The 27,625-nt window shown below is 38.7% G+C and overlaps 1 long non-coding RNA gene across 2 annotated transcripts in view; it reads right to left on the bottom strand.

Moving 5' to 3' along the window:
- Nucleotides 1–1,589: 1,589 nt before the first annotated feature.
- LOC143174409 (uncharacterized) overlaps nt 1,590–27,625 on the bottom strand; it is a 28,459-nt gene continuing 2,423 nt past the window's right edge. The window contains exons 2-3 of one of the 2 annotated variants that reach the window (XR_012998305.1): nt 8,221–8,477; nt 1,590–3,038 (exon numbers count right to left, since the gene is read on the bottom strand). This is a non-coding gene — a long non-coding RNA (uncharacterized LOC143174409). Of the gene's footprint in view, nt 3,039–7,074; nt 8,081–8,220; nt 8,478–27,625 lie in introns of those variants that run through there. The other variant, XR_012998306.1, reaches the window with a different exon arrangement.

The raw sequence follows: 27,625 nt of genomic DNA, 5'->3' as shown, positions 1-27,625 counted from the left end.
GAACCCCGTTCAGGGAGAAGATCGATCGATCCGCTGTGGAGAACTGTAGCAAGCTCTCTGGACCAGTCACTGATCTTTAGGAGGTTTGGCGTCTCTATTGTTTCAGGATCTCTGAAAAGAGATTCGAATTGATTCATTCATCTAGGGGGTTCCTTGATTCAGAGTTTGTGCAGGGAGAAGGTTGATCGATCTACTGTGGTGAACTGCAGCTAGCTGTCTGGGCCAGTCGTTGATCTTTAGGAGGTTTGATATCTGTACTATTTCAGAATTTAGGAAAAGAGATTCAAACTGATTCATGATTCATTGCGTTCTCCAGGTTCATTCAGTTCCATTTTGGGACACTATCTTTAGAGGGTTTCTCAATTCAGGGTTTGTACAGAGAGGAGGTTGATCGATTTACTGTGGAGAACTGGAGCTAGCTCTCTGGACCAGTCACTGATCTTTAGGAGGTTTGATGTCTGTACTGTTTCAGGATTTAGGAAAAAACATTCGAACTGATTCATGATTCATTGCGTCCTCCAGGTTCATTCACTTCCATTATGGGATATTTCATCTTTAGGGGTTCTTTGAGAGGATCTAGGGAGGTTCGGAATCTATATAGAGAAGATCGATCTATTTAGTGTGGAGAACTATAGCAAACTTTCTGAATCAGTAACTGATCTTTAGGAGGTTTAGCGTCTGTACTGTTTCAAGATCTAGGAAGAAAAGAGTAACTACTAGGTCACTTTATCTTTAGGAAGGTTCGAAGTTTGTATTGAATGATCCAGGATCGGAGGAGAGAAATTTGTAACTGGATTTCTTTCTGAACCTCTGGTTGATATTCAACAAGTTTGAAGTCGATGCTGAATGTTTAGGGATACGCATCAATTCATGATTTTATAGGTACAGTCTCTAACTCTGTAGGTTTCTTTCTGGACTGGAGACTGATTTTTAGGGGCTTAGATGTTGATTCTGTATGTTCGAGGTTTCGGAGAAAGGATTGGAATTGTTTAATTGTTTGACGACTGTAGCTTTTACGCATTTATAACTTTCACTTCGTGGATTTGTTATTTTCAAATCAATGCAAATCAATGCATTATTGCAGAAAAATTTATCATTTTTTAGACTGATCATTAGAGTTAGGGTTTAAAAGGTCGAGAATGTTAAAGGGAGATTAGCTTGTGTACAAGATGATGGTTCTTAATTGTTCGAGGAGAATGTTTTTTATCAAGAAATGGAAAACGAATCAAATTCCCTGGATCAGTGATTGATCCAGGTTTTGTAATGATTTTTGGGTTAGGTAGTATTTAAGGCGTTAGATCGGTGATTAATTACCATTAACGATTCTAATAATCATTAAGCTTCCTGGATTAGGTTCCCGTCCTTTAACTCATACAGTATATCTTTTCTCAAATTAACACTCTTCTCCTGTAAGAAAGATTAGGTTCAATTGAATTGTCAGAAATGAACTTTTAATTGCGCTTTGTTGAATCGTTCTTTAATCATTTTTACATAAAGAACATCCTTTATACAAAGAAAATTTTATCCATTGACTATTGTATATACATATTCATTGAATATTCAATATTATTACATTAAGTCTGATTTATAAAAATCTTGTGTACTTCAATTAAACATATTACATCTAAAGCGTAATCGAACACGCGAGACTAACGGGTGCAGCGATTATTTCAGAGCAATACAATCAATCAATTTTAATTACATTTATTTGTAACCTCACCCGTGATTGTTCAATTCGTTCTGATTTGTTTTCAAGAACGTGGTTCCTCTCGTTGAATTTCAGTGCGTGTGCCTGACCAGTTCGTCAGATTTAACGGACGAATTCGTCCGAGGTCTTAGGTCGGGGTTTGTTTCGGATTAAGAGCTTTAAAATAACAAACCAGCTTAGGGTAACGCGTTACAGTTCATCTTCAAACGAATAACAATGCTAGGCAATACCAGGATGTTCCGTGGTCGGAGCCATCTTTCGAAGATCAAACTATTTTAATAACGTTTAACAATCTTGTTACAACAACTCGACAATGTTAAGTATTACTAACGAGTACATTCACACATCGTTCTTGGTTTTTAGCCTAATCGATTTCTAAGGTTTTCGAGAGGCATACGAGTCTTTTCGCGATCACCGTTCCATTTTTCCTATTTGCAACCCCTTGTCTTATAATATCGTATCAGGCTCGTAGTGAAGATTTCAAATGTAATGCAAATTATAATCATTATTCGATTCCTTCGAGTATAAATAGCCGGCAACGTATTGGCCACTTAGCCCAAACGCCGGCTTCATTCACTTGTATCTGATCAATGAGTAACTAAAAAAAATATTCAAAATATTATACATTTTCGTAAAATAGTACATTTTAATTGCATATTTGTCATATCCAGAAATTCGCATTATTGCAGGGCCGGCGCCAATGTGTTACTTTTTCTCGTTATTAATTTGTATGGTTCAGGGTACATTTAAACGCAAAAAGAACATGGAATTTGTTATATTTCTAGTAACTTATTAACGATAAGCAGTTTCAACAAGTTAAACTGTGAAACCGAAAGGACCGTTAACTAAATTAATTTGTTATTTTTGTAAATTATTGAGCAAGTGCCACTGCGATGCTAGATCTTAAGGCAAGGGGTTAATCGGCTCACGAACATCGAAACTTGCAATATTGTCGTTAGATGTGTTCATAAGTCTAGATTATAATCTTTAGATACATAGTTTTTGTTACTAGAGTACTGCACACGTAGCGTGTCGCGTTTCTTGATACGATTCCGCAATAAATCCCTCATCTGCCGCAACCTCGTAGGATTCCAATAGAGTACAACTTCTTCTTTACACTCGCACTGTCCGCTCGGAAATTGTGTTACCGTACTTCGTATAGGTTCTTCGTGGTTCTCGGGTAACCGTAGTTTTTTAATAGCGAAAAATATATTTTTTTATGAACGACGTAGATTAAACACGGACACACTCTGTACATAGGGAACACGTCTGCCAATCCTTCTGCCGCGATTGAAATTCTTCCTTTTCATCGGCGAAAGCGTTCGCATCCCTACAATCAACGAAAGAAACATCGATTCCGGGTTTCTTCACATTTTCACGGTACATTCGCGAGTCGGGAACCGATCGCTCTAAGAGAAACGACAAAAATGGCACTTAGTAGACGTACAATTTATTAAGCAGACTTTTTACCGTCGATGAAACAATTGAATAATGTGCAGTCAACAATGCAAGTGTTCGAACAGCATGGTAAGAAATCAATCGCCATTAAGACGTTCACGTCGGCGATGTAATTTATGTTCTCTCCCATCCGACAGCGGAATTATTATATTTTTTGGAATTACTAAAATTATCAATAACTAAATTCGTCATCAATTATGGTGATCATCATTTATATTAAATAAACTGTTTTACATCACGTCTGACTTCAATAATGGACTCTAAAATAATAAACTGTCGTTAACAACGAAACGTACAATTTATAAAATTGACAATCCACATGGTAGACCGCATAAATGGCAATTTTTTTGTTTTATCAAACGCATTTAATGAACTACACATTTTATGGTACACGCCATCTGATGTGACATTCAACTGTTGACCACCGATGACACACGCTGGCGTCACCACGTTGAAAGAATTGTACACCGTATATTGCTATTTATTGGAACAATTTGCGTCCATGGTACATATAATAAAATTGTAAAAATATTTAGCAATACGGGGACAAGTTATGGGATATTTATTACTTCTAAGCATGCGTGACGTTCGAATAGTTTCGTTGCCGACTGTAACTGTAACATTGCAAGGTACAGCGACAATTATCTTTTTTCTTTTTCTTAGAATAATGAAAGGAAAACACCCCGCGAAAACGGTATTTTCGTAACGAAAGAATGATGTTCCTTTCCAAGCATCGCCCGGAAAAACGAATATTTCAAACGAATTTTCTTTCTATTTTTTATACCCTGTACACCGAGAGCAGCAAGGTTCATTAGCTTTAATCGAGCTTAAATCGTGAAGTCCGACACGATTTCGTTTCCGTCGTAGCACTCGAAATAATTCCAGGATCGTGTCTCATCTCCTTCGTTGTAGAATCTTTCGGAGTTCGAAGAGTTATGGCTCGGATTGTTTCGAAACAATTTATTCTTAGAACCTCGAAGAGTTAGGCCTCGAATTTTTTCGAAACAATTCATTCGTAGATACACCGATGAATAATCCATTATATACTTCGTGTACATCAAGTAGACTTGTTTCTAAAGGAACGAGAAATCAGAAAACTAAGAGAACATTTGATCGAACTGAAGGGCTAGAAAATATTCGACGAAGTTTCAAGCGTTTCCCATTGACGTTTAATCAGAGAGATTACATAGTGGATTTCACATGAGATCTGTTGATCAAAGATCTGTTCTATTACCGAGGAAAATGAGTCTCGTGTCTCGAAGTCAGCGTGAAAACCGCGACGAATTAGTTTCTTAAGAGTTTCTTAACACTTTGACTGTCGAGTCACTCGAATTCAGGGGACACGATTTTTCGTATGGATATAACGCTTTGCACTCGAGTGACAACTTCGAATCGCCATTACATTTGACAGAATACAATTAACAAATCACAAATTTTTGCTGTGATTTTCTTTAAGGAGCGGATGAAGGTTAAGAAACTTGATAGTGTAAAGTTCTGCCTATCAACCCATGAAAAATTAAATTAAAATAGTTACATCCCACAATTAAAGTATCATTATTCTCCGTGTTACAAAATACAGTCAACATTATAACGAAATGACAAACATCTACAATGAAACACCTTCGAGTGCAAAGTGCTTAAACACATTTCAACTATTCTATATGGATCATTGTCTTACATATAGAAATCAAATTTCATCAAATCTCTAATTCGCAAGAAAGTTCGAAACTGCGATTGCTCGAAAAATCTGAATTTCCCAGTTGCGGATATGATTAACCCCTCGCCCTATGACATCGTGTCAGTTTCATGATGAAGATTTTAAACGTGTCATTTTAAAGTGTCGTTTATTTTTCTTAAGTATAAATTAAATATTTCTTTTTTATTATTAATCGTTAACGTCTGAAGCAAACATTTAGAACAGAATAAATACCAAATTCTTCCTAATAAACGATTAAAATATTTTCATAAAGCACAATTATGAAAGAGATCACAGGGCAAGGGGTTAAGTAAAATCCTTCTGCGTGATTTCGGTGATCGAAGGCAGTCAACGTGTCGACGTGTCGACCGTGTAACGACGAGAAAAATCAACGCGAAATTAACGTAGAATCAACGTTGCACAACGAACGGATTAATAAACGCGTAGTTTCCCCGGACGGAAAATATATAATCAATTAACCCATTCCGGGACAGCGTCGAGCGTTGATCGGTAAGGTGATCGGAATTAATTCGCGCGCGCTCCGGTAATGTTTAACCGATTAATATTTGCGGAAAGATCGGTAAAAAACGCCGACCGGCGCGGCGCGGAAACATTAATGCGTTAACGCACAACGCGTTCTTTGATCAGGCATTTTCCGTTATTTGATTTCAGTTTGCAAAAATTAACTGGCAGCGTTATTTCCCTGCGTGCCGTCGCCGATTGTTTATTCAAGTCTTCATGATTGACTTTTTATTCAAATTTCATCGGTCAACCGAACGGCGGCGGGATTTTTCGCTCAATTTGCTGATCAGGATCGCCATCCGTGTGATTCGCGTCCCGTTTCCCGACGGAATCGCCGCGGATCGGTAATTCGTTTCCGCCGAGCACATTATTATTTTCATGATTTATTTTGTTATTTTATGCAGCACGAATGCTTCGCTGATGAACAAACACGCGGGTCGCGTATCTACGTAATGTAAAACCTGCGTGGGGATCATCGTCGGCGGACGCTCGACGCGGTGCCTCCGTTGTTAACCCGAATTTATCGATTCGCGCTTCGATAAGCGAGTAACGAGGATATTGTATGTATTGCCAAAAGCTTGTAATTATCGACCGGATGAACCCTTTGCCTCGCAGGGTAAGTCAGGGAGAGATGGGCCAGTTTTTTTTGGAAGAACTGTCGCGTGAATGTCGTTTTAACCCTCTGCGGTCGAATGTCACTGAAATGGTAACTCCGAGGATTCATGTTTGAAAACCGAGTTTACAAGTGAATAATTTAATTGATCGAGCAACGAGAGATTGACTTCTGGTTTCCTACTTTTCTAGTATTTAGGATTTTGGTGGGTAATTCAGTCTTGAGTGGGAAGAGTTTTTAGAAGTTTGAAAAGTTCTTGATCGCAAAGGGTTAATGGTTAGCAAAAAGAAAATGTATTTACGAAAGTGAATACGTGTAACATGAATAGTTGAACAGATTTCTGTGCAAGATTCGGTGAACAAATAAAAACAATTGACAACATAAATATTTGGCAATGTATTGTAATATGAAGGTTTGACAACGTAAAAGGACCATCTCACCTGGAATTACTCTATATGAAAGATTTATTTGAAAACCTTGTGGATTGAATTTGTTAAAAACGATGTTTGATTGCTCATTTCTTTTAATGTCGGAAGAATGAAAATTGAAGATTAAAGAAAATGAAAAAGATGGGATTCATTTTTTGGGTTGTTTTTCTTGAGGAAATTATCAATATTGAAGTAGCTTCTACTGCATTAATTGCGATATCAATATTTTTGGAATTCGTAAGTGTGCTAATAACGAGGGAAATCGTGAGGCGAAGGGTTAATCGTAGGGTTGAATTTCGACCCAGCTGATTGTTCTGCACGAAAAATCAACTCCCGTAGATTAAACGTAACTCGATGGTACGTATACTTAATACGCTGTACTTAAATGATGCGACGCGACTGCAGTTACAATTCGTGCACCGAAACGCATCGTTCACATTGGATTCGTGTGTATCGTCGACGTGGATTGTCGATCTTCGACCGATACAGATTTGTTCGAATTTTTATTGGATAATAACGGAAGCGAACAAAATAAAACAAGAATCCATTGGGTAACTAAAAATGTTCTCTTAAACCGTAAACAATAATAAATATATGGCAATAATATATTATATTTCGTATATATTATATTAATAATATAATATATTTTTTAATGCATTATATTATTTAAAATATATATTTTAATATATTACTGTTATATTATTTCAATGAATAAATTCATTTCCTTTTTGCATATTCTCGTTTAATTCTCCTTAGGATTTAGAAGAATGTTCGTTGTCTGATATTTTTATAAAAAATAAAGGAACAAAATTTGATAGGATTCGGAACGATCATTTTAGTCGAAGATCGACAGTCTAACTGTCGGTTAATTTCCAAGTGCCATTAAGCGCGTGTCTCCTCAGGTCTCAACGAAACATTTTCTATCACATCGGAAGCGATACCAAGAAACTTTTGGTAGCGATGTCACAGTAAAAGTGCCCTTTGTACTGCAAACAGTTAATTACAGTGTATCTGTTCTGAGATATTAACGATAGAGCTAAGTTTAAGACGACAGTAGCCTTAAGGGGGTTGGTGTGAACGCGATTCGTCGGATGCACACTTTTACAATTGACGGCGTGGCCGTTTGCCGATGGCGTGTCGCAGCGAATTATCGAGTATTATATAAACGCGGGCGAACAATGGCGTAACGATGCCGGCGACACACTTCAAATGGTTTGTTTTCACTAATAAGCAGTTGTATATTCTTGGAACTTCAATAAAATACACGGTTGCGTGTTTAACCGATCACTTAGTCCCCTTTCCTCATCCTAAGAAATTCTCATGTTCGTATTTACTCATAATTTCCTATTCGATATGTATTTATAAATTTCATTCTGAAACTAATAGACTGAAAATCGTCGTGCAGTTTAAAAATATATGACTTTGTTGATCATTCGCAATAGGCTTCATTGTAAAATCCAAGAAAGAATATTCATCGAGGTTCCAAAAATAGATAAAATCAATTTTTAAACAAATTGATTGTTCCTCGAATTATACGATCTTTCACACGATAGAAAAACAAACGTAGGAAAATAAAGTGAATTCTAATATTGTACTATAATTTGTTAATAATTTCTATTGCTTTTTTCGTTGTTTCTTACAGCTCTTTTATTTTCCTGGACAGAAAGTGAAAAATAATAGAAACATGTATTAAATCTATGTTGTTTTTATTTTATATTTTATTATTTTATTAAAAATAATAGAAATAATAAAAATAAAGGGGATGGTAATGGTAGAGTCAATACGTTATACCTACCAAAGTCTGTGAAAAGATAAGGAAAAGCAGGGAAACGCGATTTTTGGTTAGGGACGAGCCACTTCATTAACCCGGCGAAGTTCGCTCGCCTTTCCCGGAGATTTCAACGAGCGGGGAGCAATGTTTTTCTACTGTCGCCTGCCGACGCGACGCGCTCAGTACAGGCCGCTCCAAGTGTTGTGATTAGCGGAACGCGAAAGATGTTATTCTTGTGTATGGATGTTTGTCTCCGCTGCGCAGCCTCCCACGAAGATCGCCTGAAACAGTAAAAGGCTCGATGTACGGATAACGGAGTCGATGATAGCAAAACATCGGAGTGATAGTGTCTTGCTCGGATGATAGCGAAAAGGGAGCGAATCTTAATATGTGTATGTTTACATCGTCAAAGATACTCTTCGATTCGGAAGAATTTGGTTATTTCAGTGAACGAAATCTTTTATCAGATATTCTTTATGAAAATATGAAATAACTATTATTGTATGATTTTATCAATCATTATCTATACTTCTAATTCATATCCCTTTTCAACAGTGTTTTAATCGACGATGTTTCGAAGGAAACATTTGCAAAGGAGAAAGACAGTTCATTTGAAAATTCAATTATTTAGATAAGAACGAATGTTTCTTTACGAAAGATATCGTACACTTAAAAAAATTCATATTCGCAGACTAGTTAACCAGTAAACTGTGTTCGACGAATATACACACCATACTAATTTATTACGTACTTTTTTAAAGGAGCACGTAATTATTTGTCATTCTTTAGCCTTTTATTGTAACATATATCAGCTGTACTTGTTCTGTTCGACGTGTATGCTCGCCATTGGCTGATTTTATCAGATACCTCAACAAAAATTCTTTCAAACTAAATTCCACAGTCGCCCGATTCAAATCCAACCCTCTCAATTATACGAAATCTATCAACTCTTCCCATCCTTACCAAAAAACGAATTCACCGTAGCAAAGCCAGTCATCAAGATGACGTCCGCTCGCCACGAGGAACGGAAGAACAATGACAATTCGCCAGCAGCCGGCAGCCGTAAAAGCGGCCCAAGGGTTTTTATTGTGGTCGCCGTATGCGTCACAGCGCAGAGATCGCTTTTATTGTCGGATGCCGTACGAAAGCCGGGAAAAAATTCGAGCTTTCCTCAGATCATTTGCAGGCTCAGGGAAAAATTCTTCTTTGGGTTCTGGGCGCAAAGCGCCGCCATTGTAAATCGATTATCGTTTTACGACCGGATTTTCGGTTTCTGTTCGCACGTCGCCGTGCCCATCCCTTCTTCGTGCCTACACTGGACGCACCGCCACCGCGAAAATACCGAAAAAAGAAGACAAAAAAGACAAGCGAAAGAGAGGGAAGGAAAAAAAAAGCGTATTTAACAGAGCCCCTTCTACCTGACGCAGGTACATACCTACTTGCACGCTGTGTTTTTATTGCGTGCCGTGGAACGTATCCCTACGTTTCGATTCCTTGTAATACTGCGATTATCTCTGCCAATAAGGTGACCAACTGCGTCACGTGTTCCAGTAGGTATTAAGGTATTAGTGGTTTCTTCTCGAAGACGACGGAACGATGTTAACCCTTTGTGGCACGTATATATCTCTTCGGAAGCATTCAACACTAACCGCACTCTATGCATACCTATTTCTACCGTAACCAGTAAAATAACTGGCTAAAAAACCAAAGTAAACACGTTCGATGAGCATTTTTTCTTAGCAGAGACGGGAAAGAAAGGAAAGACAGAAATTGTAAAACTGGATAATTGGGAAGTATAGGACTGATTAATCAGGCAATATAGTATTCGATGTAAGGTTACATGAACGAAAGGTAACGCAGAACTTTAAACTAAATTTTAAAACCGGCTATTTGACCGGTTTGTGAAGAAGGTTTGAAATATTGTAATAAGACCTAAAAAATAGGGTAGTTTCGGGTGAGATGGCCCGATCTCATTTGGATTGTCGAACGTCCATGTTATCAATTCCTTTTAGTAGTATACTGAATCGTGAACATAGCTTATTCTTGCTTATTTAACTGGTGTCTGTATAAATCATTTATTTTCATAAATATATTTTGTTTTATTAGGTACTAATAATATTTATGATGTAGTCGGTTCTTCAAAAGAAGTCACTCATTGCCCTCCGACTTATCTTACGTATTTTTACAGTTTGAATTCATTTTTTGACTCAAAGTAATAACAGGAACTCCTCGTGTAACCAATGCATATTTACACTTTGAAATGACATTGCGAACTCGCGGAAATAATAGGAAAATTAGGTGTTTGCGAGCTGCAAATACTTCGTAACGGTTAGACGTGTCGAATGAGGCAATGATTAATAATACACCGACCGCACGGTTGAACGGACGGAAGATCAAGGAGCACTATCGCAATAAAAAGGTCCAGGGATTCCCTACGTTATTTAGGGAACTTGTGTAAGTACTCGAGGCTGACAGTTTTATTACGCTCTTTCGAATACTTTGATCGAGTATTACTGGGGATTTATCACGCTCCGTTGATTCAAGCTTCGGGGTTGTGATGATTATCCGGATTTTGCGGGTTTCCGTCGCTCTTTAGGCATTCAATCCTTCCATAATTATTTTGGGAAGAGGATACAGCGTGGCGCAAACGTTGCGACAATTTGATCGATCTTCTAGTAACTCGCATGCAGGTGCGTTTCAAACATTCACACTGGCTAGCCGGTGATGCATATTTCTGTTCTGTTCTTCCTCATTTCTGTAACAAACGTTTACTCCCTAGTCCTATGATTTCTTTCGCAACTGGACTTAATGAAACTACTTTATTCTTAATCATTTAATAGAAAAAGAAAAGAATTTGATGCTTATTTTATGTTTACGTTTAGTCTGAAGGTTAAATATTGATAATAGACAAATAATATTTGATTCGTATGAAAAATAAATAAATAACACTTAACTTTGTCGAATACAGTTGGAAACTTTCATCGCGAGTATAACTCGATATTATAGGAGAAAGAGTTAATGCCCGCTAACCCTTTGTCGCATAGTGTCCTAGCAAGTAGTGATAAAAATTTCAAACAGAAATGTCAGAGGAATCGTTTTATTATGAATCGTTGATCTCTAAATCACAGGGCAAGGGGTCAATTATAAATAAACAAACGAATCTGTACATATAAGAGCAAATGTCGAAACAATTGAAACTAAAAACATGGAAGGATAGTAGGTTCTTTTCATAACGTACAGACTTTTAACAGGAATTTTTCGAAGTTCAATCCTTAAGGGAGTGAAGAGGACTGTCAAAGTTTATATAAAAAAGAATTATTTGATTGACCTTAACACTTGGTATAAATAATAATTGATGTCGAATATCTACATCAGTTCTACTTGCAAAATACCTATTTCAAATGCTCGTTATTAATAAAAAAAACTTGGTACGATAAATATTCCGTGAAACAAACAATTCAACACGTGTTTTACGGGTTCTAAAATTGAACTATAAGGGTAAAACACGAGATGTCAAATATTTACATCAGTTCTATTTGGAAAATGTCTATTTCAAATGCACGTTATTGATAATGTACTAATTGCCAGGCGAGCGAAGCCGCGAATACGAGCTAGTCATAAATAAACAACCTAAATAAAAAGAATTCGGAGTGCAAAGGATTAATTCCACGAGTCGCGGCGATGATCGTTGCGGATCGTCCTTCTCCAACGTAATTCCTCGTGTTCCACCCACTTCCGGCGGGTTAACGCGGTGTCCAGGGGATCGATAATTTGCGGGGGAGAGCGAGCGCGCAGCCCGTGGGAGTTCGGATAATTGAAACCCGTCTGAAAATCGTCCGAGTCATCGTGCGCGTACCCGTCACGAGCCGTGGGCGTTATTAAAATTGACTGGCCGAAGGGGCGCGGGAGAAGCAACGGCAGTCGAGAAATCGCTGCCAATTCGAGGCGTTTGATCGGGACGCCACTCACCTACCACCTGCCATCTTTTTTAACGTGTTCATCGATCGCCGCCGACGCAGTTTTGAAAGAGAAACGCGAACACGAGGAGGGAAAAAGGAGAATACATCGGGTATGGTGGTTCTTTGGTGGTTTCTTTGAGTTGCTTTGGGTTTGATAAGGTGTCTTAGTATCGGAGTGGTAATCTTGGCGATTGACGCATATTAAATCGGTGTATCAATGTGTAATTACTTGGTTCGATGTGGTTAAAGAAAGCTGGGAATTTGACGACTTGGAACTTTCGAAATTTGGTAACATAATAATTTTGAAACCGCAGAACTTGGGAATTTGGGAAACTTGAAAACTTGGAAATTTGAAAATTTGAAAATTTGGAAAGTCGGAAAGTCGGAAAGACGAAAACTTGGAAACTTGAACATTTAGAAATTTAGAAACTTGGAAAATTGGGATCTTAGAAATATTCAAGTTCAGGAATTTCAAAATTTCGAAATTTGGGAACTTCGCAATTCTGTGATATAGAAACTTAGAGATTCAAAAACTCGCAAAACAATTAATTTTGTAACATAAGTAAGTCAGGTGAGATTAATTGAGCGTTGATTTTTGTTGAGTACTGCTCAAATGAAACGAAGGCCGTCGAACGGTTTCACGACTGGCCCATTGGCCTGTTTAAAAGTTCTGCCGACCGCGAGCTCGACGAAATGTAACGAAAGATCGGCATAGCAGGGATGAAGGTGCACACGACGGACTTGTTTGTACAATCGATTCCTCGCATGCCGCTTTTACACGCACGGAGATAGTCCTATCGGAGGGTGGAAAGTCTAGAAAGTCTTCAGCGTTTATTCCCGCGATAATCTTCTCGTTGTTCCACCTACAAATAATTAGCATTTCACAACGAAATACAAAATTTACTAGTTAAACATATTGACATATATAATCTACTATGTATCGTTCAATTTAATATTTATCAAATTAATATTAACCCTTGTCACGTGAAGCAACAGTCCTATTATCAGATACAAGTATAACGAATACAGTTACTACAGTAAAATATGAATAAACATGTTCTTTATTATTCTATGCTTATCCAACATTTGTAAGTAGTCTTACTAATAAACAAATACTTTATAAAAATTACGTCTTGTTTTTGTCTTCATGTTGTAAACTAATGAAATCTGTTCCGAATTAGTTGACAAACTTGCTATAATATTCTTGAAGCGATAAGGGTTAATCATGCTAATAATTATTCTTAAGAAATATTCGGTCAGTGTCGTTAGAATGATTCTTCTCGTTCACGCCTTTACTTTCGAATTGCCAGTATTTCACGAAGAGGAACGATTCTTTGCTCTACATACAAACAACAAAGAAAAACTCGACTTATACAATAAATCGCGGGGATCGAGCGACACCGAACAAGGCGACGAAATAAACAGCTTCCGAAACAAACAGCTGAAGGCGTAAGTAAAGCTCGTCGATCGGTCTCCGCCACGGCTCGGCTGGGCTCGCATCGTGTCTGTTTGTCATCGCGGCAAATCGGCAAATATTTGCAAGTAATAATCGACTTGCTTGCAGGATCAATAAAGTACAATCGCCCCGCGACATCTGGCAGGCTTCGAATAATTCCGCGACCATGATCCTTTCGAATCGTTTGCACAAACTTTTTAACCGGTAAACGACGAGTCCCGAGAACTCGCGCACGCGCGCGCGTATCACACTCGGCCATTTCTTTCCCTCACTTACCGCTCGATAAATGAGCCATTCGTTGGACAAACTAGTTAAGTGCATTTCCTTTAATTATTACAAATTTCTATGATAAACTTTGAAACTTGGGAACTTTAGAAATATCGGGAAATTGAGAACTGGAAACTTTGAGAAATTGGAAGCCTGGAAACTTGAGAACTTGGAAATTTGAGAACTTGGGCGCTTGAGAACGTAGGAACTTGGAAACTTGGAAAATTGAAAATTTTAGAAATTGGGAATATAAAGCATTGAGAACTTGGGAAATTGGAGATTTGAGACACTGAAAACTTGGGAACTTGGAGATTTGAGACACTGAAAACTTGGGAACTTGGGAAAATTAGAAACTTGGGAACTTGGAAACTTGAGAAATTGAAAACTTAAGAATTTGGGGACTTGAGAATGTAAGTTCATTTAAAGTCCTGCATTTGAACAAACGAACGACACAAACAAAATCGGGTTCAGTCGAACTATCCTATAGAGGATGTGTCCTCCACAGTCCTACTTTAGAAAACTGTCATCAAAATAAAATTACGATGCACAAGAGAAAGTCGGTACATAACTGAAGATACCAATTTTCACCCAAAATGGCAGCCGGAAGTGCAACGTTCAATCCGATATCGCTCCGATACGAGACACATTGCCTCCAGTGAGCACTCCAAGCGATTCGATAACGATTATTTACCTCCTAGTAAACAACTCCGAAACTTCGAATGTTTCACTTTGAACCATACGTAAGTGGCCACGTGTTTGCCGAAAATTCGACCTGTGAATCATCGTCGTCGCACAGCGAAACAAACGTCAAAGGACAGCTCGTTATCCAACACTCAATGTCTTCGACGATTACCGGACAATGCTGGTCGTAAATCGTAAGTGACTCAAAGGGCCAGAGTTTCGGCCGGTAGCGCGCATAACCTGCCGCTTGTGATTTCTTTACAGCCTTATTTACCAGATGATTGATTAGTCATCTATCAGACAGGACCGATACGCAGAGGATCCCTCAAACAAACAGCATTATCTTGTTCAATGAATACATTAGTCACTTTTTCTTGTCCGCGTTTGTCATCGCTTTCTTCGAGACAAACCGGACACCACGTTCGACTTGTTGTCTCCTGCTTTCCCTCGATCGTTTCGAGTACCGATGTAATTGATTTGATATTGAACAAAGGTGTTTTTTACTTGAGAAAATAGTGAAAAGCAGAACGCTATTTTAAAACTTTAAAACTCAATAATTGAAGCATCAGCGTTGGTGATCAATGATTTTGACAATTATTTTGGCGTTACCTTATTACGGTTATTGTTATTCTATACTTCTTACAACCACTATATTATAACTATATTATAACTATATTATTGTCATACCAGTCATTATATGGTAGAGCAATAACTAAATTATTTTACTGTTCCCTGTTTACTATTTTGTACTCTCATTTAGGCTTTTATACAGATTTTGACTGAACCTTCGCTAACCCACTACTAAACGTTTCTATGTCGATGAAGGTATGCATCAACCATTTGGAACATTAATTTAGAACATAGAAACAATGAACAGCATCTTTGAAACATGTCTTACATCATACACTTAAAAGTAACCTCTAGTTAACCAGTCAATAGTAAACAGTTAATCAGTTATTCAACGTTCGTCTTTTCTGTTTAAGTTTCCAGTAAGAAACATTCATCGTCCAACTTGTTTACCTTTATTTCGTAACCAATTATTTGACTGGTTACGGTAGAAGTAGTTTAGTGTTATAATGAAATCGTAGAATCTTTTTTCTACGGTTCACTCAGGCAAAAGACTAAGCAGAGAGGTTGCAAGAGATAAATCGCCAAGCCAGCTCTTCTTTTTCCCCTGTATCATGGATCACGGATCCGTTGATCTTCGGGAACGTGCGAGAGACGAGTCTATTATTTTTACTTCGGCTCGGATCCGAGAGGGTGGTTTTCGCCGGGCTCGAGATAGGCCGACGGTCGACCGGTCCTGGGCGCGGCAAATCTGGGAAAAGGCCGACCAGGCACGCACAGCACGTGACTCCTTCGAGGACCCCGGTCTGCGCCGCGTCCGACAACGATAAAGCACACGCGGCCGTATCGTTTTTTAAGTGACTCAATTTTCGGCCTCGCCCTGCATCCACTTATAGGCGTCCCTTTTCCTCGCGATCCTCCATTTTCCGTAATTTTACGCAGCCTTCGAGGCGTTACAATCAACTCGTGATTATTTCCTAACCCAAACCGATACTTCGTTATTAGCGAACCACAGATTTTGTACTTAAAATGGGGTGAAGTTGGGGTAGTTTGTTGTCGGTGAGTAGGAATTGCAATAGATGTGGACTGGTAATTGAAATGGTAATTTTTATTGTTTTGGTGGCTATCGTTTTGATAATTTGACTAATTTTTATATCTAATGATTATTTCAATAGTAATATTTTCACTGATTTCGATAGTGATTGTTTTAATAGTGAAAATTTTACTGATTTTGATGGTAGTCATTTTCGTTGCTATTAGTACTGCGTTACTTAGACAGTAATAATTCTACTATTTTAACAGAAACAGTTTTTCTTATTACTATTATTATATTACTATTTGTATAGTAACAAGTTTCCTGAGTAACTTACAACAGTTGTTAAATATTTAATAACTTAACTTTAATTCACTTATCTCTGGTTTTCTATTGTACAGCTATGAATTTACCCTTTGTCATATCCAAGAACGTTCATTTCGACAAATGCTTTAATTCCATCGACTTTCAAGATTTTCCGAAATCCTCGACATTGTCATTGTTTTATCATATGCGGCTTTCGAGGGTTATCTAAGCTTCGATTCCGGAAAGGAAAGATCAGCAGGAGCGTAGTCCACTTCGAAATCGTCGAAAGTTCACGCTGCACGGGATTTCCCCGGGTTAGGAAAATTGGTTTTGCCCCGATTATGCCAGGTACTTAATGCGGTTCACGCTCTTGTCTCGCGCAAATGTTGTGACAGCGATTTACGAAGTCAAACGGTGAGATTTGCGCGGAAACCAGGCACCGTTTGACGCTGACATCGGTTCTTGGGCGTCGTTGGTGGCTGTTCCGCGTACCGAGACATGGATTTAACAATCTGACGCGACGTGCTGCGACAAATAAGATCTTTTCTTAGGGGGCGCTTTCCCTTATCCAGGTACTTATATCCTTTATTTTTCTAGGTCGATTTATTTTTACAGGAATGTGGAACCGAGCGTTCGGAGAATTTTCAGGGACATTCTCAATGGATATTTAAAAGTCGTAGGAGAATAGTACATATAATCGAATTGAAACAAGTATTCCAATTATTTCACCCTTTAAATTTTTGAATATTCAAATGCTGAAGTTTTCAAGCATTAATGTTTTCAAGTTTTCAAGTTTTCAAATGTTTAAGTGTTCAAGTGTTCAAGCGTTGAAGTTTTCAAGTGTGGAAGTTTTCAACTTTTCAAATGTTTAAGTATTCAAGCGTTGAAGTTTTCAAGTTTCCAAGATTTCAAGGTTTCAAGTTTGCCAATTTTTGAATTTATAGTTCTCAAAATTTCAAACTTTCACAAGTTCTAAGATTTTAAAATACAGCCAAACAAGGGGTTGACAAAACGAAGATGAACAATATGCTTGTAACCCTTCGCACACTGAAATTTGTCGCAAGCGTTTCTAAAGACACTACTCTATCCAAAATTCTTTCAACAAAAATTCCACTAATGGTTCTGAAGCATAATAAACTATCCCTTTACACCCGAAAAATTTAATCTACAATTACCAAATCCCCGAAGGAAACTATAAAAACCGTTCTGCTACGACAAAGAGCATCCACCAAAATCAAATTCAACGACTACCACCTAAACTCGAAATTTGCGAGTAACTAATTTAATTATTGAAGCAACATACCGCAGTTATCTTCCCTAATTCCACAATTTAACCGTTTATGATCGGCACATTTTTCTGGTGACAGTACCAACTAGTCAAAGCAAATATGCATTATATATATATTTTCAAAATTATGTTTCTATAGGTGGTTTATAAGAAATATATGGATATTAAAAATTTGTTGAAGTTAATGTGTTTTGTTGAATTTATTTTGTAAAGAATAGAAGAATTCTGTACTCAGAAAAAAGAACATGCCGCCATATTGGCGATACCGATTTCGAAAACAAACGTTAAATGTCGCCACTACGGTGGCACTGATCGCATAGGGTTAATATATAACAACCAAAATAAAAGATAAACGTAACAATTAAGCTGTCCATGGAGAACCTTTCCAACACTTTAACCCCTCTGCAAAGGGTTGAATCCGTCAGAAATTATCCGTGCATCACATGCAAGCGTCTCAAACATAAGCCACACCTCTCCACGGAGGCCGTCGCGGAGACGAACGAGTCGGTTGGTTTCGCGTCCCCGTGGAATTTTTGGGAAATTTATGCCGCGTCACGGGGGCGGCGGGGTCGCGTGAGTTTTTCGTGAGTCCGGTCGCGTACCCAGCCGAAGGTGGGCCGGTGTTTTTCGGACGTGACCCGACCGCGGATGCACCTGATTTTCTGGAGGCGGCCACTCACGAAACATTGACTTCTCGACGGAGGGCGCGGTTTGTTGTTCGTAAAGCCTTGAAACAACAAACCCCTTGGCACCAAGCAAGCTCCCGACGACGGTAATCGCGTGACAGGTATTTAGGTTGCCCAGGCCAGATATTTTTCTAGGGCGGTCCACTTAACGCGGATTTCGGGAGACGTTCTTTGCCGTGATGTCGAGGCTGGAAATCAGTGACATCGAGACGAGTCGATATTTTCTCGAAAAAGTCTCCTTTGTTTTCATTTTACGATGTCTTGAAGAAGCTCATAAAGTGTATTGGTTTATACAGTAGGGACCTCTGTAACGCGGTGAACCAGTTAACTCTTTGCCTTATGATTTTCCCAATTGCGCTCAACAGAGATATTTTATTGTTTGTAATTCGGAAGAGAAAGAGGAAAATTCTGCATATTATATACTATGGCTATGTTTATTTAGAAGCATTACAATTAACAATAGAAAAATAATATTCAATTCGGACTTGGAAGAGTTTAGTGATATTTATATTTGTTAAATTCTATTTGGTATCTGTACATCTTAAAGCTTGAAACGATACTAATTCTTTCAACGATGAATTATTTATTTCCTCAGATAAACATGTAATTATTCTTTCTTTTGCTTCGGTTTTTCATAAAAATATACTCTAGCTGCATTCGTCCTGCGTCTGACAAGTACACACTTTATTTTTCCATTTTATTGCAAAAACGACAGAGTTTTGGAACTAAATTCCACAGGTAACAGATTAAAAAATCGTCGAAAAATATCCTTGAAAGTGAGAATTTCTATAAGAAACTGATATATGTGAGGGACAAAGTAAATAGAAGTTGGACCAGTATACTAAAAGGGAATTTCACGCGAAATAAACGAGAAATCCTGTAGCACGGAATATTTTAATCGTATTACAGGGGATTTTACTGTATTTTGTACTTTCCACAGCTAACTCGAACAATCCTAAACGTTTCGCAACGAAAACCAGGATCATCTTTCCATTGCGTAGCGGCCGGTTCGTGTGCCGAGAACTTATCAACGGCGTTAATAATAGGAAACACAGGAGTGGACCACCCAGGTAGATCAGGTAGCCATCCTTCGGGCTGGCCGGTACAGCGTCCACACCCATCCGATCTCGTGCCGCTCGCCTCAGCTCGGCTCGGCTCCTTATAAAAATGACAGAACTCTTTTATCCAACCGAGCCCTCTCGACCCTCATGTCTTTCAAACGGACTTTCAAGTGCGTCTCAGCGATAGGGGACAAATTTTCCTGTGAAATTTCTCCGAAGTTCAACGGACGAACAGGAAGACTTTCCAAAATGCAGAAGCATCCGCTCATTTCCTCCCACCCTTATCCTAGCAATTAAAACGTTCACGTCCGCTAAAACTTCAATATCAAAATCTTCCCACATTCGTTTACAAACGGCAAATTGACAAAAAGGTGTGAAAAGAGTATAATTCCTAAATTTATACGAAAGCTTATTATTATTAATGTATTATCAAATCGATTAAAAAGAAATTCAATTCCCTATCCCTTCGTAAATTATTTTACTATAAATCCTTTGCTTCTAAACAATCTAAAATCGAAAACTGGAATCGAGTAATTTATTTATTCAACTAACCAGAGACTGACATCTTCGTTTCGTTTAATATTTCAGACTTCGATGCACAATCGAGTTCTTCACGAAAAGAAACGTTAGAAGTTCAAGGCAATCTCATCCGCAAAGAATTAATAGAACATTGTCGACCGTTAAGGGTTAATCCAATACACCGTTCATCCTGCGCTATACACAAACAAAATTTTTCCAATGCAGATCCGCATGGGTCGCTCCACTGAAAAAAGAGTACGCTCGACTTTATCCGTCCCGATCCGTTGCAGTATCACGCGCGAAATTTCGTTTGCCCAAAACAAACAGATAAATAAAGAAGAAGAACAATAAAAGTCGGTGAGGACCGGGCGCGGGCTCGCGTAGGATCGATCGCGGCCTCGATATGCCGTAATCTAGGTCAAATAGCAAATCGTTGTTTAATCGTAGATTAAGGATCACTGGTACTAATCGAAACAAACACGCGGGCTCGGCTCGATTGTGCATCGCGAGGAGTAAAGGGCTGGATACGGGGGAGGGGAGCAGTGATTTGTTGTAAACGAAGAATACGCGCGCGCGCGGCCGCGTGAGAGAGAGAGAGAGAAAGAGAGAGAGAGAGAGAGCTATGAGCTAGGCCGCGATCGCTTGGCACAATGTAGCCACTTGTTTACAGGGACAATATTTTCATTCCGCAAACAATTGGTGGCTCGATAAAGACCCGGGCGTACAGGTGGCTGCTCGGGATCTAACGTTGTAACGCGCCGCCGCCGTCGGTTCGTGAACACGCCTCCGCCGCCGCCACCCCCTCGACACCCCCGTCGCCTATGTGTGTGTTTACGAATCTCTCGAGTAAAGTATTAGCCGACTCTAAACGCTCGAATCATCGAGAGAGAGTTGTATGCCTTCGATTCGTCGGCCCGTCACGGTCGACGCGCTCGCGATATTTCATCCTTCTCGTTCTTCGTTGGTTTTTTTCGTTTCTTCGCTAGCGTGATACCTAACGCCTATCCTTCAGATTGTTCTTAGCTTGTAAATGCTTTATTCTGATCGAAAACGCGATTCGAGCTAAAGAAGGTCTCACTTTTTTCTGTTCTTTTTGGTGGAAGTTTGATTCTTGAATTCGAGTCATTACTATGATACTTAATGTCGACCCTTGAGATTGTTCTCAGTTTGTAGCTGCTTTATTTCGATCGAGAAGCTCAGAATCAGAGTAAGATTTGAAATATTGAACATTTCAGGGTTGCGATATAAGTATTGAAATTGAATATAGGACTCTACCATGGAATGTTGGTAATAATGAAAATGAATTGATATACTATAAGGAGATCACTCGATGATTACGCTGATAAATCTCATTAGTCAGTTCTTACCTCATTTACTTTACCAATTTGCTATTCGTCGATGCGGTTATGCTAAACATTAAGCCACTTCCCTACAATAGTAACACGCATACTAAAACATAAATCAATCGAAGTTCGAGCAAATGAACCTTCATAGTCCCAAAAATAATAAAAACTAATTCCATCGATTGCTCGGTAGTTGTATTCAGTACTAACAGCATTTCAACAGTGTAGACAAAACGACGGGGCACGAAGAAAGGTGGCACAGGGTGAATCAAACAGGTATAGTACCACGTATTCTTACAACGGTAGCGTCCGGTGTAGGTGGCTGGCAATAAAAAACAAAAGGAAAACCCGTATGGCTCGTGTTTATCGGCCAGGTAATGAAGGAAGAAACAATGGCGACCGGACAGCGTGTCCTGCAGAGATAATCCGGCGGTGTTTACGATCGAGCAACCGCAAGAACAAAAACAAACGACGGTCTCATCGGGGCTAGAGTCCACTCTTACGGCCGCTGCGGATAATAAGCGGTACTAAAGTGACTGTAAACCGAGATTTGCTGGTCGTGGACGGAACGATACACCCGTGGAGCCCAACGACGCAGATCCTCGCCAGATTTTCGCCCTTTTTCCCTTGTAATTGCATAGAATTCGAGTATCGGCTCATCCCGTAACCCGTCTCAACGGCAGAATTCAAATTCTCAAGCAACCGAAGAATTTTCTTTAACACTAGGTTTACTGACATTTACCGTACAGTCTGTTCTATCGTTTTTAGAGAAATTGTTATGTGTGAAATTTTTATGATTCAAATAATTGTTACATAATTCGGTATGAGTCAAATTGTTATGATTCAGATAATTGTTATAAAATTGAGTCGAATTTACTCGTTCGATAAATCTAGTGTTAAGATACTATGATTCACGGGAAATTTTGATTTTCTCTCGTTATCTTTCCATCTGGATGGAAATTCATTTGCGTGGGCTCTGTGGTACTACCGAGGCTATTGAGATTATAGAACATGAAATAAATTCTCGAGGAATAAAAGCTTCACCGTAGAGAGCTGACATTTTTTTTAAAACTATCAATTTTCTTTCGTTACTTTTTCATATGAATAAAAGTTCCGTTTTGCAGGTTATGAAATGGCTCACGGTAGGAGCCATTTTTAAAATAAATTTTTCAATGTTCGACGAGGGGAAACTGTGAAATTAGCAATCATATATGAAATATAGAAATTGTTCTGTACAGATTCATTTTAAAATGATTTATTTTTATTTATTCTGTACTGATACGTTGGGGGTAAGTTTCTCGAGTAACTGGAAACAGCGGAATTTCGAAAAATCCGTATAATCGGCAGTCGGTAGATATTTAGAGGCGGTTTATCAGGCCGGGAGGGCTTTTAATCATGGGTCAGTGAACAAGATACAAGGGACGACGGACAGACAATCGATAAAATGCCGGACCTCGTTTGCGATTGACTCTACCTTCCCCTGTCCGCGTTCGGTGAAGATTGTCGACGCTTTTCATGCTCGTTTTCCATTGATTACACTTCTTTCGAATAGACTATAACAGAAATTTCTGCTGTTCCCGAAATATTATGCCTTTTTAAAATAATTCTACACCATTTTTTCTGTTTTTCTATAAAATATCGCTGCAAGCGATAACAACAGAATCGAAGAAAACAATTTCTGATATCCGAATCGAATAGTTACAATGGAAATCGGGCTTTTTTCAATGTCGATAGACAATTAAATGGAATATTGGAGTTTTCACTGGACAGCTCGTACAGTGAATTTTATAGGGAAGCATGGCGTGCTCCTGAACCGCCGGAATTCGGCGCCATTGCAGCCGATAAGCGATACACCACGATAACAGCAGTGTGCATCGATCGGAAACGGAACATCTTCGATCGCTTTCGAGCGGGATATTGTAAAACGTTGAAAACATTTGGGATCTCTTCTTTTCGAAATATTGACAAGGTAAAAGTACGTTTTTAAGAAATTATTAATTAGATTGACTTGTCAGTGGAGAATGAATTATATCTTAAAATGTTTATAAGCTATTCGAAATCTTAACAAATCCATTTTTCTAATGTCTACAAAGAAGTATAAGTCAAGCAAATTGGTCTGCTGGGTTTTATTGTCGGTTCTAATCTCTAGTGTTCTATTGTAACACTCTAACAGCCTACAGCCATGGCAATTCCCAAACTGAAAGCCTAATATTTCATGTCATAAAGTAATTATGAAGTAAAACATCATAAAATGTCTTCATAATTAAATACGTAAATACATTCATAAAAAATTTAGAACATTAGAACTATAATTTATATGAAGCTCCTTTTGTTCATGTTATTGTGTACACCGCAAACAGTAATTGAGGAGTTGCGAGTTGCGACTACTAGTCACTCAACTGCGAATGTTTATGCATTTACAGTAAATTTGATTGCACAGAGCACATACAATACAAGGAAATACATGAAGTGCCCAAAGCTACTATTCTTTGTACCATGTCCTAGCATTGATAATATTCATTGCCACGCAATGTCTACATCCACTCTTCAAAAGATGTCATTGTACAACACCATTACTCTCTTCAACCCTTAAAAAAATCATTTCTCATCGTAGGAAACTCTAATTCTACCTCTCCAATTCCGTCCTCGAAGATCAAACTTCAGCTAAAAATTCACAGTGTACTCATCATTGTTCCAGTATCAACAAAAACACATGAACTCCAGAGAAAAATAAAATTCAATAAATTTGTCCGCGAGCATTCCTCTTTCGTAGCAATCATCCGCAACAAGCGGACTCGTGCTTGACAAACGCGATTTTTGCCGTTCGACAGGGCGCTGGTTTAAAATAATTTCACAACGGGCTCGACTTTTAATTAAAGGAGCAATCCGCGGATTGTTCGGCAATACGCAGGTGGTACGAACCCGCTCGCTCGCTTGCTCGCACGCGTGCGCCGAGATTACCTGCTCTTAATCCAATAGCAGAAGCGTTTCGCGTCCATGTTTGCGAAGCGTATTAGCCGCGGGTCGGCCGGCGGATTAATAAAGTTAAAAATGCACTTTGCGGCGAACGTGCGATAATGATAATTTCGCCGGAGTCCGTAGGACGGGGGCGAAAAGAAAGCGGAAGGGAGTAGAGTCGAACGAGTCGATTTTTAACGCTAAACCTACCGCGATCGCTCAAACGATCGTTTTCAAGGTTTAATTAACAATTCTGCGTTTTCTTTCGTTCATTTAACTTTATATCAATTCCTATATCGTCCGACTAATCAGTGCTTCAATTTTTGTCTTTTTCCTCGGTTCTTTTTCCATTAAGAAATATTTATGGTTTAATTTGCTTACTTTTATGTTGTTACGAAATATTTGATTGGTTATGGTAGGAATTGGTGCATATAAAGTGCCGGTGCGTTTAATGTTAACACTAAAATTACCGAGCAGTCAAATTGACTTTTTCAAATTTTTCTGTAGGAACTCTAAGAGTACAGCTATTGAAACATCAGTTGACTTATGATGTAGCTTGCACATTGCTAAATCGATTTCTGTAGCAATTTCTCAGAGAAGTATGTGTTATATTGGTAGCTTCGGAATTCTATTTTTGTGTATTTATAAACAGAAATATGTTATCTAGAACCTAGCGTACGGATTTTTCGAAATTTTAATTCTTATGGGAATGCCGAGCATTTGAAGTGCAACAACCTGTTCTTACCCCAAGAAATTAGCTACAAATGTTTATGCAGAATTAAATAATCGAGATATCGAAAAATCCGTACGCCGCATTTTAGATAATATACTTCTGTTTATAAATCCATAAGAATGCTTGTCTTTGTTTCAGTTGTCTGCAATCGAGTGATAAAGTCGACGTCTACATAACCGCGACATTTTGTAAAATTTCAGCTCAGAAAACATACAAATATAAAACAGAAGGTTACAGTTACACACCTAAAAGAAATCAGGAGTCCTCACTTAATAGTTATTAAAACAAAAATTCTTAAAGTCCACCTATACTCAGGACGTCTCCACAATTACAATAATAGTTTTTCGCGTAATTGCATCAATCAAATATGACACAAACAATACCAAGTAGTGTTTATAAAATTCGATATGCATGAAATTGTCGCGTCCCATGAGCCTCTGTAGTGTTAATTGCTTCCGGCCGGTCGTGCGACCCGCTCGCCCCCGTTTCTTGTCGCGCGGCAGCCGGATCGCGTTATAATATATTCTAATTAAAATAAATAACGTTCGGCTGGAAATCGGATCCGCTTGTTTCCGTTGAAAATCGCGCGGATTTTGTTATTCAAATGAAGAGGTTAATTAACGAGCGGATTATAAACGGGATTGGCGGTTGTTTTCCACTTTTTCGTTTCGTTTAAGTATGGTAATTGAGATTGAATCTGATGTATACGACACGCGCACGCGTGCGTGTGTGTTTTATTCGTTTATACGCGAGTTATACCTGGCGGAATCAGATTATCCGCGTCGATTCCGAAAGTATAGACACTGGCCGCCGATTATCTCGAAAATGAATTCAACGTTACGCAAACATTCGTTCGCGGCGCGATCGATAAACTAACCGGGAACTATGCGACGATTAATCGGGAACTAGTCGGCGTTATTTAATTCATCGTTAAACAAAGGGTACCGCGGCTTGACACCTCGCGGAATTATTAACGCGCGGCCGCCTATGCAGTTGTTTATCATAAACAGCGATGCGGACCGGGTTTGATTTGTCTCGTTTCCGACGCGGGATTCGTTGTTACAACGATTCGCCGATTGATTTAATGCACCTTTCGCTTTTAATTAGCGCGGGCACATTCAAACGAGCTGCCCGCGTTTCGACAGTTTCTAATAACCTGTCTGCTTTGATATAGATAGTTGAAGTGGGCTCGACATTTTACCGTCTAATGAAATTAGCATTAACGTAGAAAAGCATATAAAACATGAAAATGGTTAAGGTTTCAATAATAAATTAACACGTCACGGAACTTCGAGATATATCGCAGCGAAGGTAAACAGAAACTATTGTTGATCATTTGGTGTCGCAGTTGTTTGTCATTCTGTTACTATAGTTACTTATACTGTAGATGTTGTTATTCGACATCAATCATCTTGTATATCGTAGTTCATTCCAAATCAACGTATTAACCATTTGTGGGCGAATGTCGACATTTCGGCGAGATGAAATTTTCAGATGCGGAAGACTAAGTCCCAGACAGATAATTTAATTACTCGAACGGCAAGAGATCGGCACGTAGTTCCCTTTTTTATTACATTTTATTTAAGCAATTCATATATAATTGAGCTGCATTTGTGGAAGGTTTTGTGTACTTCAAAGAATCTTCGTCCGCGAAGGGTTAATGTTTCCCTTGTATTCGCTGAACTGATTCGTATTCCTATTTAGAATGAGCCTGAACGAAAGTTTCTACGTTCAGAAGCGTATACGTTAGAAGTCGAATAATGAATTTAAAGTATCTTCAACGTGATTTTGAAGCACGGAGTCATAGAATCGACGTCTGAAGGCTCTTTCTTTCTCGTTTAGTGTCGTCGCTGCGAACGGTCCGGTCCCGATGTTAGAGGAATCAATTTGGAGGGCACTAAATTGTTGAAAAGCGACGACTCCCTCCACCGTGACCGAATAAAATGGGTCATCGTAACGATTTACACGCGACAGTGTTAAAGGTTTCGACAAATCCGATCGGTCGTTCAATGGATACCTTTTTCTCGGTTCCGTTCTCGAACCGACTGACCGGCGCAACCGAGCAATTTGCCGCGTTAGACCGCACTTCGCACTTCCCTGAAAAACAACTAGTTACGCCGCATCGTAGCGCGAATTACTAATTTCTTCGCGGTGCGCGATTCACACATGGCGCTGCGATACATCGAACGTGTTCTCAACCGATCTTTCTACCTTTTCTCGATCCAGATTCGAATACTTTATACGACAATTTTGGGACGTTGAAACGATCTGCTGCAGGAAAATCGTAGAATTTGTAAAACTATAACTAAACTTGTAAAACTACCATTTTCCGATGGACACGTGAAAAACTCGTTGGTATTTTTTAATTTAAACAGATCTTTTGTAATTTTTTAATGAAGACAATTTTTATTTTGTTACTTGAATTTTCGTGTGATTGGATTTTTCCAATTAATCAACTGTTTTTTTGTAGTGTTTTTGAACCTTCTTGATTTTCTGTGCCGTGATAAAAGAGATTATGATTGTTTTGTAGGTATATAAGAGGATTATGTATGTTTCTTGTATTTTGCGATAG

The sequence above is a fragment of the Nomia melanderi genome, chromosome 3 (genome assembly GCF_051020985.1).
Source record: "Nomia melanderi isolate GNS246 chromosome 3, iyNomMela1, whole genome shotgun sequence".
NCBI lineage: Eukaryota > Metazoa > Arthropoda > Insecta > Hymenoptera > Halictidae > Nomia > Nomia melanderi.
Note: the sequence above shows the minus strand (reverse complement) of the source record. Positions and strands in the feature narration are given on the sequence as shown.